The sequence below is a fragment of the Aphelocoma coerulescens genome, chromosome 4 (genome assembly GCF_041296385.1).
Source record: "Aphelocoma coerulescens isolate FSJ_1873_10779 chromosome 4, UR_Acoe_1.0, whole genome shotgun sequence".
NCBI classification, from domain to species: Eukaryota; Metazoa; Chordata; class Aves; order Passeriformes; family Corvidae; genus Aphelocoma; species Aphelocoma coerulescens.
In genome coordinates this window covers 15,608,611-15,627,944 of record NC_091017.1, presented here as the reverse complement: position 1 = coordinate 15,627,944, position 19,334 = coordinate 15,608,611, and the positions used below count along the sequence as shown (strand labels likewise).

General features: G+C 43.1%; 1 protein-coding gene across 7 annotated transcripts in view; it reads right to left on the bottom strand.

The window, feature by feature from the left end:
- The window catches only part of WDFY3 (WD repeat and FYVE domain containing 3), a 153,594-nt gene extending 135,813 nt beyond the window's left edge, over window positions 1-17,781 (bottom strand). For 5 of the 7 annotated variants that reach the window (XM_069012807.1, XM_069012809.1, XM_069012810.1 and 2 more), the window contains exon 1: window positions 17,567-17,651. The gene's annotated coding sequence lies outside the window, so the exon portion shown is untranslated. Of the gene's footprint in view, window positions 1-17,566 lie in introns of all 7 variants that reach the window. The other 2 variants (XM_069012812.1, XM_069012814.1) reach the window with 1 other exon arrangement.
- Window positions 17,782-19,334: the final 1,553 nt, after the last annotated feature.

Sequence of the window (19,334 nt, the reverse complement as noted above, 5' to 3'; positions counted from 1 at the left end):
CCTTTTCTTATATACCCATAAAGTATCAAACTATTTTATTTGTCTATACATTTCATACTTCCCATGATGTACAAGGGCAGTTTGATTTTGCAGCATAGTGAATTGAAGATTGAACCTAAACAAACCACTGTCTCAACTGCATTGGAAAGAGAAGGAAACAGCAACATGGGAAAAAAAATAACTTGTTCACAAACAAATCGGGGGGTGGGGGGGCGGTGCGGGAAGAAAGAAAGAAAGAAAAGGAAAAAACAGCAACCAGAACACAAGCAGCTGGTGCTCAGGGACTAGGAAGGACTTTGGCTCCACGATAACAGGATCAGTTGCATAATTGCTGCTGCCTGAGAAGTTATACAATGTCTGCCCTTCTCGTCATTAAGAAAACAAATAAGCAACCAAAGTCTTCTCAGGGCACAGAAGCTAATAAATGAAATACCACATGTCAAGTCCTACTAAAGAGAAGGAGCTCTGTAGTTTCAAACATTTTTAGCTTACTGAAACATTAAGCATCAAATTCTATGTTGACACTTGCTAAAAACACCTATTTCCCCTAAAAGCAACATGTCCTAAAGCCAGTGCCAAGCCACAAGAATTTACCACCTGGTTTTTCCAGCCCTGCTCTCAGAAGACATGTTTGCATGGAAGAAAGCTGTCCCTAAGGCCAAGTTACATGACATGTGACCTCTCTTGCTGCTGTAGAACTTTATGAATTCTGTGGCTATCATGACATTTGAACCAAAGTCATAAACTACAAAAATATCCCAAGCACTAACCTGATTCTAATTGTCTCACTGGATATTGTGCAGATACTTACAGGAGAACCAGCATAGTATTTGCAAGAGAAATGAAGATAAATCAATCTATGAGGAATGACATCACGGAAGAATGAGCAGGAAAGAGATTTTCCTGAGTGATCATGTATTGTGCAGACCTGAAACTGTGGCATCACACAAAGAGTGAAAGGGAGGTTTGATTCAAGAGTGAAAGACTGCAAAGATGCTGCATGCTAATCAAGAGACAGTTGAATTTGAGTTTGCCAGCACTGAATCCATAAAGATAATTCTAGCCTAATTATAGCTCTCTCGTTAAGGACTTGGGCCAAAAGAACAAAAGCTCTGTCTCCTCATCTAAAATTTGCATTTCCCTGTGATTACCTCTCCTCTTCTCTAAGTCTTGTCCATTTGGTTCTTCTTACCTCTGGGTCAGAAGTTTTATATCTTTTCACCATGATTTGGGCTCACAGCCCAATGCTACTGCATTGCAGAATCAGCAAAGACGTGATGCAGCAATATTCCTGAATTTCTTTGGATGTGGAAGTACATGTCATTGCTGCCAATCTCTGAAAGCCATCCAGATAAAATTCAGAAGTCCACAGCATTTCAGAAAAACATTTTAAGAACCCACAATGATGACACTAAGATGGCCATCTTGACACTTAATGTCCTGTTGTTATTTTCTAGCTAGCATCCAGAACACTGCAAAATTCACTGACTGTGAAAAGACAAAACAAACATTCACTCTGCTACTCACCCCTACAACTCCAAGCATTACCTCCTGTGCTCAGCAATACCATTTCCAGAAACAACTGTAGGAATTAGCCAAGAAGTGGAAATACCAGGATCTGTATTGCAGTGGAAGCACAGACCAATTTCAGAAGGAAAGGAGACACCTAACCCATATTCCCCTTGCTTCCACTCCAGCCTGCCAGCTCCTGGATAAGCAGACAGAATGAGAATGGCACCATCCCTAGTGAAGGGAAAGAGAGAAGCTGCTAACCTGAAAGCCTGCACAAAGGAATAGGTGGCCACGTGCTGATTCTGTATACACAAGATATTGAGGGACTAGCAATTAGAGAAAGGCCCACCCCTCTCTGCTTAACTCACCAGCGCTGAACTTGCCTCAGGAAAATGATGCATTCACCAGCCTCAGCAGACTGTCTTGACCAGTTACAACTCCAGAAGCAGTAGCCAGGTCACAGCAGCATTTCATTAGCAACTACCTTAACAGGAGAGCAGCACATTCCAACTCCATTTTTCTTATCCTTCTTTTTTTTTTCTTCTTCATATCAGGGATTGCTGCAGATGGCAATAATCCAATCCTTAAAGCCCCTTACTGTGAATATGCTACAAAGCAGCATAGCTTTATCCATAATGTCTCAGTTCTGAATTGAGTAAGCCACTTACCTCTCCTAATGCTTCTGCAACAACTCAGTTTTGATTAATGACCTGCTCTGCAACAAGCGCCCTTACACCAACTTCATCAGCAGTCCCCTCACTCCCCTCACAGTTCTCTGGCAAATGCTTTGAACAATTCTCATGTTCAGGACTCAGGGGAGCCATTTTACCTGTTCAAAGAGTAAAGCAACACCAGGCAACTCTCAAGACACTACTGTACACTAATCCAAGTGCAACTGGAACAGCAATTGTGGATAAAGAGTGCGATGCCCTTCCTTGTGGAAAAGAAAGGCAGATCTGAAAATCCCACCCACCCTCCCATTCTTTTTGGACTTGGTGCTAAGGAAGGAGCAGAAGGAGAAAACCCCAAAGTGTTCCAGGACTCCAACAAAAAAAACCTGGCACTGTAAAAAATTTACATATAAGACAGATACCTAAATGCTAAAAACTCAGCAAGTAGTAAAGCTCACAGCTAAGCTTCCAAAGCTCCTCACTCTGTTACCCACATTCATTAGAAATGGTTTACACAAAAATGTGTCTTATTAGTAAACTCACACATCAAAAAGACAATTGACTCAAAAGACTCACTTCTCAGGTGGCTGGGGTCGCTCTACAGTTGACAATTTCTGATTGAACGGCTCTCTGAAAGTATGATCTTCCTCAGGTAATGGGAATTAAGTACCTGCAAAAGGCGATTGTTTCCTCCCAAGGCTATAAGGGCATTCCACACACTCTGTCTTGATTTTGGACAGCTGGGTCCGCACACTTGCAAGAGGTGAATTCCACCCTCTGTGCAGCTCAGCTGATGAGCAGTTTCTCTTAACTTAATCACTCACTATTCACCATCAGATACTTCAAATCTATAATGATCTCTTTTCCAATGAAGAGTGGACAGACAACTAACTCAGACTCACTGCAGAACCCTTCCTAAGACACCATGCTCTTTACATCCAGGTAATTTGTCTTCAGGCTTCGCAAATATAATTGAGGTTCATTCTGGGTCCTGAAATATCTTCCCCATTACACTAAATCTATCTCTTTCTTCAAAGAGGGAAGAGAGAAAAGAGCAAACTAGAAAGAAAGAGGAAAAAAAATACCCAAAAGGCAATTATCAGTGACTTTGAAAAAAATGACAAAATTGAGCAGGCAAGTTCTGGATGCAGGAGGAAAAAAGGAGAAGCATCCAGAAGACATGAAGGCGATGCAAAATGGAAGACAGACTACAATTCCGTGGACACACAAGTCCTGAAAACCTTCTTACTTAAACCACAAGAAGCTCAAACACAGATGTTCAAATCTGATTATTCCCGCTTTATAACCCTAAAGCTTAGTTTGGGAAGAGGTCAAAAAATGAAGGCAACAATAAAATAATGAAAATAATTGTCATTTGTTTTTCTCTTTAAATCACTAAAAGGTTCTTGCCTGCTTTGTCAGTAGCATAATCTAGGAAATTCCAAAGCCTAACAAAACAAAACATAAAATTAGCAAACAAGAACATACCACTTCCTAAACCTGCCATGTCTCAACAACTACCCTCCTGCCCAGTAAAAGAAAAAAACACAAAACTTTCATCCTTACATCATCCCAGTCAACAAGAAATTAACACAAAGAAACTAAATTAGGATTTACATATCTTGCACAAAACTGAAGTTAACTCACTGATCACCAATCCTATAGACAAAAGGGAGCCATTCCAGATTCTATTAAGCAGAAACAATTATGCTGATCCCAAATTACCTGTGCATGTATATGCTGAAATAAAAATTATTGAACTGAAATTACTAGAAGAAATTAAGAGCAGAAAAAAATCTATTTAATCTTCAGTGTATTCTCCTTTTGATTTTTAATAATAATTAATAAGATCCCCATATTTTAAAAAAAATATAAAGGGAGGAGGAGCAAATTCTGAGGTGGGTCCGAGTGCATCAGGCCCATGCTGCTATCTGTGGTTTCTCCCGTGCTCTGATGCATTTCCAGGAGGACACTGGAGGAATTCTCTGTAGCAATCTTTTTCCGAGCAATATTTCGGCATGAATCCAAAGCATTTGTTTTAAAACAGAAGCCCAGCAGACTGGATCAGCAACACACCTGCAGAAAGTCCATAAAGCATAATTTTCTTTCAAGGGCAGATCAGGAACGGCATACAATTGAGATTATGCTGCACAAAAAAGACTCAAAAAAAATCCCTCAAACCAGCAGAATGGATAAATGAATGCTCTGACAAACCAGCACAGACACACACACACACAATCTTCCTTTGCTTGCTCTCATAAGCAGCATTATTTGCAAGAGCAAAATATAAAACAAACAAACAAACAAAAACACCCACCAAGCCAGGAAAGGGAATTAATGCATTTGTTTCATTTAAGCACTCCCAGGAGCAACAGTAGCACTTACATGTCAGACTTACAAGAACAAACACTGCAAGAGAAACACTAACTGTGAAACAGAGATGGGTCACTGAGCTGGGTTCTCTTACTTGTGGCAAGCTGACACATTCCTTCCGTCTGTCTGCCCGGACTTGTCAGCATTCTGCTTGGAAGTGGCTGAAAAACCTACAGCCACGTGGATAATGTAAAGTGTACATTCAGAGAGCACCTCCTCCCCTATCAGCCCAAAGGGAGAATCCCACCATCCAGCAAGAGGTGCCCAACAGGGACTGGTGACAAAGGGTCACTAACCAGCGACAGGAAGGAGGAAGGCAACAAAGAGTACAAATAAACACCCAGGATGACTGAAGAGTAAACAGTGTCAGAAGCACAAAAGAAATATTCCCTCTTAAATTTACCAAACTTTCTCATCCTATTAAAAAGCAGAGACAAATCTCTGCCTATGTCCAAGTGAGACAGACTGGTACTATTTCCTAAACTGAAAGATGAAGAGAAAAAGAGTCTTGCATAACAACTGCAACACAATTTCCTTAAGCTTGCAGATCTATAAAGATAGTTCAGAAGAGAAACTGTCTTCCAAGAACTACTGTGGCACAAATGGGACTGCTTTGTCTCCACTTCCATCTCCCTTCCCAGCTGACAATACAACCAGCATGGTGGAAGCCAGAAAGAAACAAACTGGTTTAGTACTGGGAGGACCTCATATTCTGAAATCATCTGATGTGCTTAAACTATTGGGGGGAAATTAAAACAAATAAACACACACCAATAACAACAAAACAAAACACACCACCACAAGAAACACCAAAACAACACCAAAACCCCACAAACCAAACAAACAGACACAAAAACCCAACTCCCTCCAAGCCCTCGCCTGCTGGGTTGAATAATGAAATTTCTACCATTTTGAAACTGAATTGTGACTATGATAATGTTATTTAGACAAGCTATATCAGTTCAGATTTGCCAGACATCTTTCTCAAAGACATTTATATTTGCTATCTCACTGGCATTATTAAATTGATCATTTTGAGATAAACATGGTATCTTCACATGAAGATACTCATTCACTACCAGAGCTGGCACGTGCTGCTCAGCATCATTAAACTGATACCTTCAGCTCAGCAACCTCCCTTTAATCACATTAAAGGTACACCACCTAATGCAAGAAATAGAAGTCAGTAATTCCTGCACCTGGATGAGCACACAGGGGGAGTAGGTGGTAATTACTAACCAGTTATTTGGATACAATTATTTGGATCTCTTTGCAGACAGGGCACCTTCCAATGACACCCATTTTAGTACCTCGAAATGCATGGCTATGTGCTAGAAACCAGAGTGGGAAGAAGGGATCCATGCAGAACACAAATCCCAAAAGAACAACCAGCAAGCCCATGGCAACATGAGTTACATGACCCTTGGATGCAGCAGGAGGCATCTCTGAACTGGGGGAGGAGGGAAGGTTTTCAAAGCAGGCAAGAAATATTACTCCATAAACCAGCACACCAACAGACTACTCTGAGACATCTAAAGGTCAGTCTTCTTATAGCTCAAGAGAGCAACCAGAATACAAATAATGACTACCAACACTTAAATATATTTTATTACTGAAAGCTAAATTTATTATTGAAGGTCAAGATAAAGTTAAAAAGAGCCTGCGTCGTCATCTCTGCATGCAGATCGTACTTACACAGCTCAGAGCTCTTGGACCAAGCAGATAAAGGCATTACAACACGTACTGAAAGGTGAGCAAACTCACTTTCAGTATGAAAAGAAAACCTCCTAGGAGTGGTAACTGGCCAGGAGAACAGATTATTAACCATGTAAGATTCCCCCTTAACTCACAGCCATTAATTACACAGAACATCTTTTTAAAAGAGACACCCCCATTCAAATAAAAGATGTTTCAACCAATGCAGCACTGCTTATGTGGATAATCATTTCTTACTGCAAAAAACATTACAGTCATCCGAAGTTGATCATCACCACTGAAGCAACAGATTCTTCAAAAGGCAGTTGTTTTTAGCTAAGAAAGGACACCACATAGAGTGAAAAGGTGTCAAGCACTGTAATTATACTGCTCCAGTACACACGTTTTTCAGCTATTGCTCTGGAACATCCATATTCTCCATCCTTTTCTCTTCCTCTCCTCCTCCTCTTCCATGCCTTTTTATTGAAATAAAATTTTCTGGGCTGGCTATTCTTCAAGATGAATCAACATGACACTTCAAAACAAACAGCAAAAAATAAGAGTAACCTAGTAAGAGGTAGAAATTTGGAGACAGTAGTACAAGCCTACATACTTAGTACAAGCCTTCAGCTCATGACAAAGTTTCACCATCCTCCTTCCAGACCTGTTCAACATTCCCCGTGAGGCCTTAGAGGAATCCCATCTCAGGGGTACTCGTTACAAATGGCATATACTAACATCAAAATACTTAAGAATAGCAATGAGAAAAAGAAAGGGAGGGCGAGAATGCCATGATCTTTTTCCAAGAGAGGAATAAGGAACAGTATTAATGCAGTATCTGTTAAGCACATACACTCCACACAGCAATATTCCAACAGTACCCGAGGAGAGAGCTGGAGGGCAACACAAAACTCATTTTTAACCCAAAGAGTCACAGTAAACTGGACAAAACAAAATCCTCATGTCGTGTTTGCCTGACCAGGTTTTTCCTTCTCCTACTTTTATGTTGTTAATGAAGAAACTGGGGGAAGAGGGAAAGGGATCTATTTTGCTGGTTTTACTTTTTATTGGCAGATTTTTGCTTGTTAACTGGCAAACTGAATATTGCCATATAAGCAGTAATTAAAAAGAAGGTGAAAAGAATTCTACAAAATTCGAGATACCTGCAGACAAATACCTCTTGTCCAGACTAAAAAATAACAGCAATACTTAAATGAAAGAGAAAATAACATAGAAAAAAATAGAAGTCTTCATGAGGCCTCCATTTTCCATTCACATAGACGAAGCTATCTTCCTGAAACATTTATACAGAAAACTACCTAAGGAGAGTCTTCCCACGTTAGTAAGAAAATACAACACTGTGCACCTACTTTTCTTCTTTAAATATCAAGACCATTCATTAACCCCAAACAATGCAATTCTTTTAAAAACATGGGTTGTTCAGAAACTTTTAATCCAAAATTATTTAATACTTTAACAAGAAAGTGTGACTTCTGACCAATGTTCTTTCCATGTTCCAAGTTAATAGTAAACTTTCAGACAAGTCAGGGTGCTCCTGATTGAGCTCCTGTCCTTCTCCACCTGTGTGGTGCAGGCTCATTTCCTTGAACATGCACCCTAAGCCAAGTAAAAGGGTTGAAGGGCACTTGTTTATTATTAATTTGTTTAAATTCACAAAAGCAACTTGTTTTCTCCAGGGTAGAGGTAAGAGCCCTCTGCAAGCTGTGCTAACTTTCCAACAAGGTTTACCTCAGCCACTGCCAGGACCTCACAGTTGCTGGCACATCACTGCTGCCTACCATTCCAAGGGCAAACACAGAAGTTTGAGCAACAGACCAGTTATAAGCCCAATAGTGAAAAAAAGCCAGTTACAGTAAAATATCCAGTACTTTCATAGCCTACCACAATAAAAATTATCTTACTATCTTCACTACCACATGAAAAAAAGAGAAAAAGAAATCATTCTCTGCCTATCTGCCACTGGGCTCCACAGTGGACATGAAAGATTAACATGTTTTCATTAGCTGTTTAAAGCATACCGAAAGCTTGTCCATATCCTTACCTCTTTCTGTAAAAAGTTAGGCCTCTAAACACCATGTTCCCAACCTCTGCAAATGTCCTGCTTCAAGCACAATTACACATGTCCTTTCCAACCAAAATTTGTCTGGTGTGTTCAAACTGTTCAAACTGTGAACTTAAACTTTAAGGTGAGTCCTTCCGAGACACAGCAGTCACTCTGTTGAACCCAAGTCAAGAAAATGTATTTCAATTTACTATGACCCTGCAGTGCTTGAGGTGCTCCACTTTCCTACTCATTGTGAGGAGTAATACAAAGGCAAACAACAAGCAGGTCTAGGGATTTCCACCTCAGCACCACAACCCTCAGCATAGTGCAACAAGACAATTCCAAGCTGAATTCCACAGAATATGAACATCTACTAATTACGGTATCCTTTCCTTTTCCTAAACTATTTAAATAAGCTTATTCTCATACTTTGTGCTATTATGTTTTCATTTGAAATGTTCATCCATACTCAGGTGGCAAGTTCAACTTCATTCTGCAAAGGATGATGGAAAAGAGGAACAGACAGGAAAGAGGAGGAGAGTTTTCATCTTTTAAATTTATTCTGTCTATGCAAGAGGAACCTAATCCTCACCTTTGTATATTCTCTGCTCAATCTGAGCTACTTCAGAAAAACACCAACTATATTGATTTCTTCTATAAAGAAAGATCACAATGGAAAGACACATAGCTAGACTAAAAAGATGTTTCCGAGTACATTATTTCCACTACACACACCTTCTCTGCTTCCTTTTATTAAAAAGGAGGAAAAAAAAACCAACTAACACAAACCAACAAAAACCTAAACATTCATATCATCATCTGTATTTGACGCACATAATATATACATATGTGCTTTACTGAAATAAAAATAGGTTATAACTTTAAGGGTTTAACTGATCAGTAGGCTATCCCAATTCACACCAAGAAACTGTATGTGCTGATTTTGGCTGGGGTAGAGTTAATTTTATTCAGAGTGACTGGTATGGGGGTGTGTTTTGGATTTGTGCTGAACTCAGGGTTGATAATACAGAGATGTTTTTGTTATTGCTGAGCAGGGCTCACACAGAGCCAAGGCCTTTTCTGCTTTTTTGTGCTGGCCATGACAGCAAGGAAGCTGAGGGTGCCTGGGAGGGCGGGAGGAGACACAGCACGGACAGGTGACCCCAGCTGACCAAAGGGATATTCCAGACCATGTGACATCATGCTCAGGATATAAAGCAGAGGGGAAGAAGGAAGAAGGGGGAGACATTTGGAGTGATGGTGTTTGTCTTCCCAAGAAACCATTATCCATGATGGGACCCTGCTCTCCTGGAGAAGGCTGAGCACCTGCCTGCCCGTGGGAAGCAGGGAATTCATTCTTTGTTTCACTTTGCTTGTGTGCGTGGCTTTGCTTTCCCTGTAAAACTGTCTTTATCTCAGTCCATGGATTTTCCAGTTTTTACCCTTCTGATTCCCTCCTCATTCCTGGTGCAGGGGGAGTGAGTCGCTACACGGGGCTGGGTTGCTGCCTTGGGATAAACCCCGAGACTGCACAAGTAATTAAGAAAAGAAAAAAAAGAAAAAAAAAAACCCTGCTACTTATACAGCACATCCAGAGTCCTGTCTGTACAAAAACATCACCAGTCAAACTGCAAGGGCTTTCAACAGACAGCAAGGAAGCCATGGTCTCTCCTGTCCTGATCCAACACTGCTGGGAACATGGCTATGTTGCTGGAAAGAAATGAAAGCAAAGTATTTCTGTCTCCAGAAATTGCTACAGTCAAACTAAGACATGTTGCTACGGTGCCTTTACACACTCTAATACTGAAAAGCTTGAAAAGATACTCCCTGGTTACTTCATGACCCACTCAAAACCTAAATTAAGTATTCGTCACTAGCTTAGGCTCACTGATCAGAACTGTTAAAAAGAAACTTTTGCAAACCTAATTAACAAGCAAATTAGCATTCTCTTAGATCATATCCACAGAGACTTTGTTTTTACATTTGTACTGCGGCTCACTGCTCAACTGCTGACTCAAGTATTAGTATTTAACTTGTGATGCAATACCAAAACTGTTTCTATGCCTATTCCACATGACTGCTAATAAAATTATAAAGAATGTTTACTTCTGCCTGTTCAGAGAGGCATCCTTTCTTCTGCAAGTATAAAGAAACTCACAAATAAAATAAATTTCACTCCTCTTCAGTCACTTTGTCAGACAGGAAACCAGTGATGACAAGAATATTACCAGCTCTGATCCCAGCTTTTTCAATCTCATACCTGTGGCACTCCAGCCCAGAGCATTCTGCCATGTGAAGATTCCAAAGATGATGTAACCCTCACAGTTGTGGGAAGAAAATGACAACTGCATGATCAAGGCTCAAAATCAAAAAAGAAATCAACTTGGTTTGTGCTTTCAATGCTTTAAAAGCCATAACTTGAGCCAATCTCACAACTGAGGGCCTACACCACGACATTTCAACTCTGAGAACATCAAAAGGCTCAACTTTTACATTATGAACTGCACGCTTTACCTGTTTTGTCTGTCATTCTGCCATGTGATACATTCTGTACTCTGTGCACTCATGCAAATACAAACCAAGGCCTCAATCTCATCCCTGGCTCTCACTTGAAGACCCAAGGACCTCCATAAAATCCCATTAGAAGTAAATAGGCCTTGGCACACACACAAATGCAGAACCAAATCCTAAGACCATCAAGGGCACTCTGAAGCTACGAACATGGTGAATTCCTGTCTCTTGGTTCCCATTACTCCTTTGGTTGTCTTCAGGCAACTGCTCAGTTCGATTTTTTTGTTGGTTTAGGGTTTTTTGTTGGGGCTTTTTGGAGGTGTTTTTCTGTTTGTTTTTTGGGTTTTTTCCCCCAAACTTAAGTATAATTTCTGAGCTCACTTCCATGCATCGTTTGCCCCCTGCTCTGCACACTTTGGCTGCAGGAATCATGTGAACTGGTACTGCCACTGATCCCTCTGTATCATAAAAACAAGCTGCCCCTAGGAACAGCTCTCCTACTATGAACAACCCACAGGCCCACACTCCCCACCGGTCTAATAAACCTCAGATAAAAGCTGAGGCTCATTATGCCAAGTGCACTTACATCTGATTAACCTTCTTAGGGATCTTTACCTAAGGCATTCTGAATAGTCTTTCTCCCTTTTGGGATTATCCATCATCCAAGCACTTGGAAAGTCTTTAGAAAGTTTTATTACCAAGCCAAGTTGATATTTTGGCATGTTTTATCCCTGTGTATCCTTTAAACAGCATACCTTCTTGGATACCCTAAGCATTTGCCTAGCCCTGCAATTTCTCCTTCTATTCCCCTTATCTCAAATTATACAAAAAAGGGATATGCTTACAGTGCCAAATAACCAAACACAAAACTGTAGGAAGTTCCTCTGTATAAACCCCCTCTTCCTGTTACAGTCCGTCTGTGAGCTCAGATTTTGGTTCTCAGCAAGAACCAGGAATAAGAAGCAACACTATTTATCACCATGGCATTCAAATACATTCCACTTTCTGAAGCAACATCCCATCATCTACTACTTCACACAAATGAAACCATCCTGCTTTGGACAACACTGAGATTTTTACCATGTCTTCATTTGAAAATAATAAATCATCTGGTAATATAAGAATATAAAACGTGGTACACTTGCACCCACATTCCACCCAGCAGAATGATACTGAGAAAAGCAGCACTAGGTAGAGCTACTCTCTCATACCCAATGCATGGTGATAATTTTGACAAAAGCTGCAGTGAAATAGAAAGCCAGATGTACATTTTTCTCAAGAGCTACTGATCCACATTCTCACTGAAGTCATCACGTTCCAAAATTGAAAGACCCTAAAAAAGCCCAAAACACCTAAGAACATGTAGGAGTATCTTCTCTTTCTAGCCATGTGTCTATCTTAGCACTACCAAATTGTCAGCTCTGAAGGTCTGGGGTTTTTTTCCCATTTGCTTATTTGATATAGCTGGTTTAAGATAAGGATCAATTTTGGTAACTCCCCCTCAGCTCTGAAATCCTTTACTACAAATCTTCAAACGCACATTCAAAACCAAAACCGTCACGCCATTAGTAAGAAAATGGATGATTCAACAGAGGGACCCAGCTTTATAGTTAAAAGGGTCTAAATTCTCTCAGGTAGATGGCTTAGAACTGGAAAAAGAAGCTTAAGTTACCCATGTAACCGATAAATACCCACCCAGCCTGAAAAGGCAGGAATTTATCTCTTACATGCTTCCAGTGCAACAAAAAAATTCTGTAGAGCAAGAGAAAAAGGGATGAAATAAGCCACCTGGAAAATCCACTTATTCCATGTGTTTTCAAATTTATTATTGTCTGTACATTAAGTTAGCTAACTTGATAAAAGCTTTTTCCATGTAATATTTTAATAAAAATGCATGACATGGAAATAGTAATATTTGTGAAGGTGTAAGAACTAAACATTCTATTAATGCATATCTGACTGTTATAATTTAGATGCATCCATCTCACCTTTCACCAACATTTCTTAAAATTTGCCCAGAAATGAGAAGCCACCTGCCTTCATACCACTCAACATCCGTTATTGTTATTGCTCCCACACAATTCCCTCTTTCCTAGCACAACACTGTTCTACTGCATTTGAAATTTCAGAAGGTATTTTTTTACATGTGCAAGTTCTGCAAATCTGTTCCTATTCTGCGATAAGTGAGAAGCCTTACAAGTCACATGCTTAAGACAGGCAGAAATCCATCACAGGGTAGTGATGAAACACCAAAACCAGCCAGGCAGTCAAAACCCTCTTCCCTCAAATGAAAGATCCCAAAAGATGGCATGTAGCTTTCACTAGAATAAAGTAATGCCAAAGAAACACCAAACTTTTTTTCCCCCAAACCTCAATACAGACAGTTTACTTCTACTATCACAGCTTTGCTCAACAGGTAGAGAGAGAAAAAAAGAAAAATAACGAATTACACCATAAAAAAAGCCAAAAATATTCCCTGCTGTCATTCAAAATTTCAAAATCATCAGCACAAGTGTCAAAAACCATGTCAATTACACATTTCCACACAGAACAAAACTCAGAACATTTTACCCCAAAGCTGTTCATGGGAAAAAACAAAAGATGTAGGTCATCTACACTCACAAAAGCCTTAAAGGAAAGGAAAAAAAAATACCTCCTGCATACTTAGAGCAAAGCAAATAGAAAAAGAACAAGACCTATTCTTCCTTCTTTGGACTGGACAAAGCTGCACTTCACACTTGTTTTGAAAGCCTCTATACCAGCCAAGAGCTCCTAGCAGGTGTAAGGAAGTTCCCCCAACAGTGGCACCAGAGACCATGCCATGGCCTCTTCAGCCAGATGTTGCCATCCAGTCCTCAGAGCAGTCACCAAATCCCTGTCTGTACCAGCAAGGTGCTGTACACACTTATCTGTAATATCAAGAAGAACAGGGGATGTGACCAAAAAGCCAAAGCCTGCACTACTGCCTCAAGAATCATGGGTTGCTTGCCAAACAGACGCTCTCAAGGCTGGATCACCACTAACACATACTCAGTCCTGCTTGCAGTGCTCTCACCTGAGCCAAGAAGCTGCTCTCACCTCCCTACCAATGACTTCAGTTAAAATGTTACATCCTGCCAGCAGGATTTTGTACCCAACAAAAGGATATGGCAACACTTTCTATACTGTCTGTGGGACAGCGGCTTAAAACAAATGTGCACAAGGACCTTATAATTATGTCCTGTTTTCTCCTACCCAGCCTGAACAAGGTATGAACAGCCCAGCAGCAGGATGCAAAGTCTCCAACAGAAGATAAACAGTTTCACTCTTGTATAGCTCCTGTTATTACAAAATGAAAAGTGTAAACCAAATTACAAAGTTAAAGAGAGCTGTTCTAGGAGATGTGACGATCTTACATCAGTGCACCTCGACCCTTCTACACTGAAGGGTGCATGACGGTTTAAAGATTCAAGCTGTTGGTCACTTAGGACAGATAAGTAACAAAAAAAGTACTTTTTAAAACAATCAGCATTGCAAATACCTCAAAGAAACTCATACTGTTAAGTATTTGTCACAATTTAGGTACTTTGAGTAGTGCACTATTGCAATCAGCAACACCACCAGCATCAAAAAAGAATCAAGAAGGAAACCAGTGAAGTTAAAAGCTTCTGTATTAAAGCCATGAAGAAATAATTTGTTTTCCACCTACACACATATCAGAAATTGTACTGTGGACCAACAGAAAATTCTATTTCCCATTACAAATGCAAGTTACATTCTAGGAACACGTCATAAGAATAGATTTCCATGGTACTAATTATCAGAAAGGCAAGCAAGCAACAGGGAGTAAATTGTGACTTAGATGTACACTTTCTCACAGCATACTTTATCTGCACTCTTCAAAATCTGTTTATTTTGGACAAATGACACAAGACTTCCTCATGGCAGGAAGTCCTGCAAGTCAAAGGCCACTGCTGAAACAGTATTTCCACTATTTTGCAATAGGGGCTTAAAATCACTTACAAACATGAACGAAACTGCTAATTAACATGAACAGATTTATCCTTTGGCAATTTAACCACCTGAGAGGGAACCACTGGCTTCTCTTTACATTTTTCAGCTTAGCACATCTTCAGAAACCCAAGTGAATGCCCAGAACCCAGTCACGAAACAGTTAATATCAACATTTGGGAAGTGAAACGCCATGTTCCAACACCAAAGTTTCCAAACAATCTCATGACAGTCCTGAGCATTTCAAAGGGCAAGCAGAACATCTGCCCACACTCACTCCCATTCCCTTCACATAAAGCACCACTGAAGTTTCCTGAATGCTAAAAATCCCACTGAACACTCGCAGAAAACTAAGAATTAGTTAATGCAAGGTTGGTGGATGTGAAACACACTGCTGAATTCCTCTAACAGCAGCACACATCAATACATCCTGAAGACCTGCTCACCTTGCACACTTCTGGCAGTTCAGCTCCACTAAACCAGAGCTAAATACCAAGGTTTTCATAGCCACACAGCGGCTGTCACTGCTGTACCACAACGCAACAAGCTAACATAGCCTTGTTATTTCAAGGCTGGAAATACCAAGAACCATAATTATTTTTTTACTTAGCATCTTTCTGTTACCTTGAAGCAGAAAGATAAGCATTCTTTTCCCACAGTACTGTATGGTATCAGGACTATCAAGTAGCTGATCCTGAGGTACTGAACTGGGAAGAAACAACTGACTGAACACACCAACCCTTACTTAAACTTTGGTATAGAAATGTTGTAATACATTTTTAAGTGGGTGCTGAAGATATTAAGTCACAGCAGCACTGTGCTTAACTTGCTTCAATGAGATAATCAGCTGGCTAAGAGATGCAGTATGACCACAAAACCCAAAACACTGCATTTTTATTCCAAGTCTAGCAGCCTAAAATTGCCCAACAAACTGGACAAGGAAATTTATCCAGTTCCTAGCAAACACATACCAAACGGAAGGATACCATTTACCACCCTCTAATCTACCACCACTGATATTTGAGGGATTCTTCTACCCAAAACACCTTGTTATCAACAGTGTTGAGTATTCCAGAGCTGGCTGCAATTGAGCTCAAAAGACCCTAACCACATAGTGAGGAGACACCCACTCACAGTCAAAACGTGCAGCCAAAGTTAGATTGTCAGCACTTCTTGACCAGGGCAATGGAGCAAAGGCACAAAGCCACATTAACATAGACATACATTTCCAGGACACAATGCCTGCCTGCCTATAACCTAAAAGTAAAGAAAGGGATTTGGCTGGCTTACTGCCACAGACCAGTTCCCACAGCAGGTAAGTTCATATATTCAAATGCTGTAAGTCTACCAAGATTGCACAGGATGAGTGAGATACTGTAGAAATGTCTGTTCACGCAGACTGTACAGTTTGTTCACATAGCCTACTTCAAGATACTGCTAGCTTGCCACCAAAATGTGCCAAGGATGCAATCAAGCTGGCTCTCTGCAGAGCCTGACTGGATCTATAGGAGTCTGTGAGCTCAGGAACATCCTACAGCTGTACAGCCATAACTGGGCACAGAAGCATGCACAGGCATCAGGGAGCAACACAGCTTTAGTGGAGAAAAATAACTTCTGTTCACTACAAAAATTTACTTTTCTTAACAGGAGAAACCCACCACTTGTTTTTCATAGTAAAATTTCATGGTCCAATATGTGGACACACATGGACCTTGTCACAAATCTACACTACCAATAACCCAAAATTCAGTCATTCAAATAAGGCTAGGACTCACAGGTCTATACTGAAATCTTGCAAGTTACTCTAGTTAGCCAAAAAAAATCAGTTAAACCATTTATGAAACTACAGATCAAAATAAATACATCTAGTTCCTCTGCACTTCTTCCATAAGCGTTTCCCTATTAAGGCACACGTAGGCACAGCTAGAAATTACAGTCCTAATCTTTCAAGGTGAACATCACACAGGGTTTCAGCACCCAGCACTACTGCCTGGTCTCTACGCAAATCTCTCCATTTGCGTGGATCGCCTTTCAGAACTGCAGGGCGAAAACCACGCTGAAGACAAGGAGCAGCTACCTCAGCACCCCCGCAAATCCCCCCAAAAACATGTTCCGAACCCTCCGGGAGCCACAACCCCCCTGTCCCCGGGGACAAACCTGTCGGGTACTAAAACTTCAATGTCCCTGCCGCACCGCGGGGTCGACAGCTCGAGGCTGCCGCCAAAATCAGTACCCGCATCAAAAATCAAAATAAAACGCGGGGGGGAAAAGCCGACCCGACCCACCGCCTGTGAGCCGCCCAGTGCCCGCGGCGGCCCAGGACGAACCCCCACACTCCCTGCAGGCCTCCCCAGGGCTGGGACCGGAGGGCCCCTCCCGCACCCCGCCGGGGCTCCCGCGGGAAAACCGCCCGCCCCAGCCACAACAAAGGCGGCCGGAGCGGCCCAGAGCCCGCGGGGCTCCGCCGCGACCCCCGGGCTTCCCCCGGGCCCCTTCGGCGCGGCCCCGGCACAGCCCCTGCAATAGAGCCGGAGGGGGGTGCCCGCGCAGTGACAATGATCGGCCGCCCCCGGCACCTGCGCCGCCGCCCCCTCCTCCAGCCCGGCCCGGCCGCCCGGCATCCCCGGGGAGCGGGGCCTGCGGCCGGGCCGAGCAGGGCCGAGGGGGCGCCGGGTCTCCCCGGGCCCGCCGGCGGCGCAACAAAGCGGCGGGGCCCGGGGGCCGGCGGGCAGCGCCGCCGGGCACTCACCGGGGGGCGGCTGGGTCCCGGCGGTGCCGCTGTGCCGGCCCGCGAAGGGGGCGGCGGGCGGTCCGTCCCTCCTCGCTCTCGTCTCTCCGCTGTGCTCTCTCCGCGAGCAGGGCTCGGCTCGGGGGGTTACGCGGCGCGGCGGCCGCGGCCGGGCGGTGCGGGCCGGGCCGGGAGGGCGGCTCCCCCCGGGCGGGCTCCGGCGGGAGGCGCCGCCGCCGCCGCTGCTGCACCGTCCGGGCGCCGGGGTCGTCCCGGCCCCATCAAGGCCGGGCCGCGCCGAGGGGGCCGCGGAGGGAGCGGGGCCGCTCCCCGCGGCGGCTGGTGGCCATCTTAGTCCTCCTCCTCCTCCTCGGCGCCGAGTGCCCCCTCCCCGCCCGGCTGCCAGCGCTGCCTCCTCCCTCCGCTCCTCCTCCTCCTCCTCCCACTGCTCCCGGCTGGCTGCGGTCGGTCCCGCGGCCCGGCGAGGCCGCCCGAGGAGAGCTGGTTGGTCGTGGCAGGCCGCGGGCCCCCTTCTTAGTTCTGGGGCTTTTTACAATTATCTTACTTTTTAGAGCGGTGGATTTGGCTTCTCCTCGTTCTCTGACAGAAATCCCGGTCCTCTAGCGCTGACCGCCCGTGTCCTCTCCCCTCTGCCCCGCCGCCATCCCCGCCGCCACAGGCCCGAGCAGCTGACACGCGAGGAGAAGCCGTCCCGGGCAGGAGCCTGGATGTGGGATGAGGAAGGGAATGCAGGTCGATGCCGGAGCAAATAAGCCACTCTTGAGCTGAGCTTGAGGTGCTTTCCCTTTCGCTCTTTGTCAAGTGTACATCTGGGGAAAGTCCACTGGATATCCCTAGTGCCGACCACAAACAGGATTGTGTGCTTGTGCTGGCCGACCAATCTCGTCTGTACGATCCAGATGTTTAAACAGAAATAGTTACCCTTTTCCTATTTAATTCAAAAGTTCCATTAAATTCCCAGCAGTCGAAGGACTCCTTCTTGTTTGCAGGTCAAAACATCGGTTTAGCCATGTGCTGGGCATATAGTGCAGGGAGTCACTGCAGCCCCGAGGCAAGCTTCATCCACTTGGATACTCCTGAGGAGCAGTGCAAAGGTGTGTCCACACGTGTGTGACCAGATAACCTTCTGCCTTTTTCCAGTCACTTATAAACTTACCTCCTCTAAGAAAGCTGCTAGCCGTTTGCTCTCTAGCAGTTTTGTTTCGGGTATTTTTTTATTTACAAAATCCCTTCTGAAGTCTTCATTGAAAAAAAACAAAATAGCAGTTTGGAGAATCTGGCTGCGGGGGTAAAAGCTGCAATAAACAATGCACGAGCCATCCGAGACCTCTATGTTTCATTGGCAAGCTATCACAAGCACCAGGAACCAGGACCATCGCCTCTTGCCTGTGCTACAGGGGTTTAGTGAAAGAAGCTGGGTACTCTGTTGTGCTTGAGGACAAATGGAGTAAACACCATTTATCCATTCTTCCTTCTCTGGCCGCTAGCATCAAACATGTAAATCCACTTAATGTTTTTTCTGGCTGATGTTCTGCTGTTCAACTGGCAGTGGAAATTATCTGGTCCCATTCAGGTGGAAAAAAACTCTGCTAAAAACTTGTGGATGTCTTGAGTGAGGCTAGCTCTACTTCAGCTCCAAAGAAGCACTCACTGAAGACAAAAGTATAACTCCAAACAAAGCAAGCCTACTTCTCCCAGCTGAAAAACAAGCTAAGCAAGGACAAGTGTGTAACATCCTTGCCTACACGATACAGTGCTGCCTTTACTT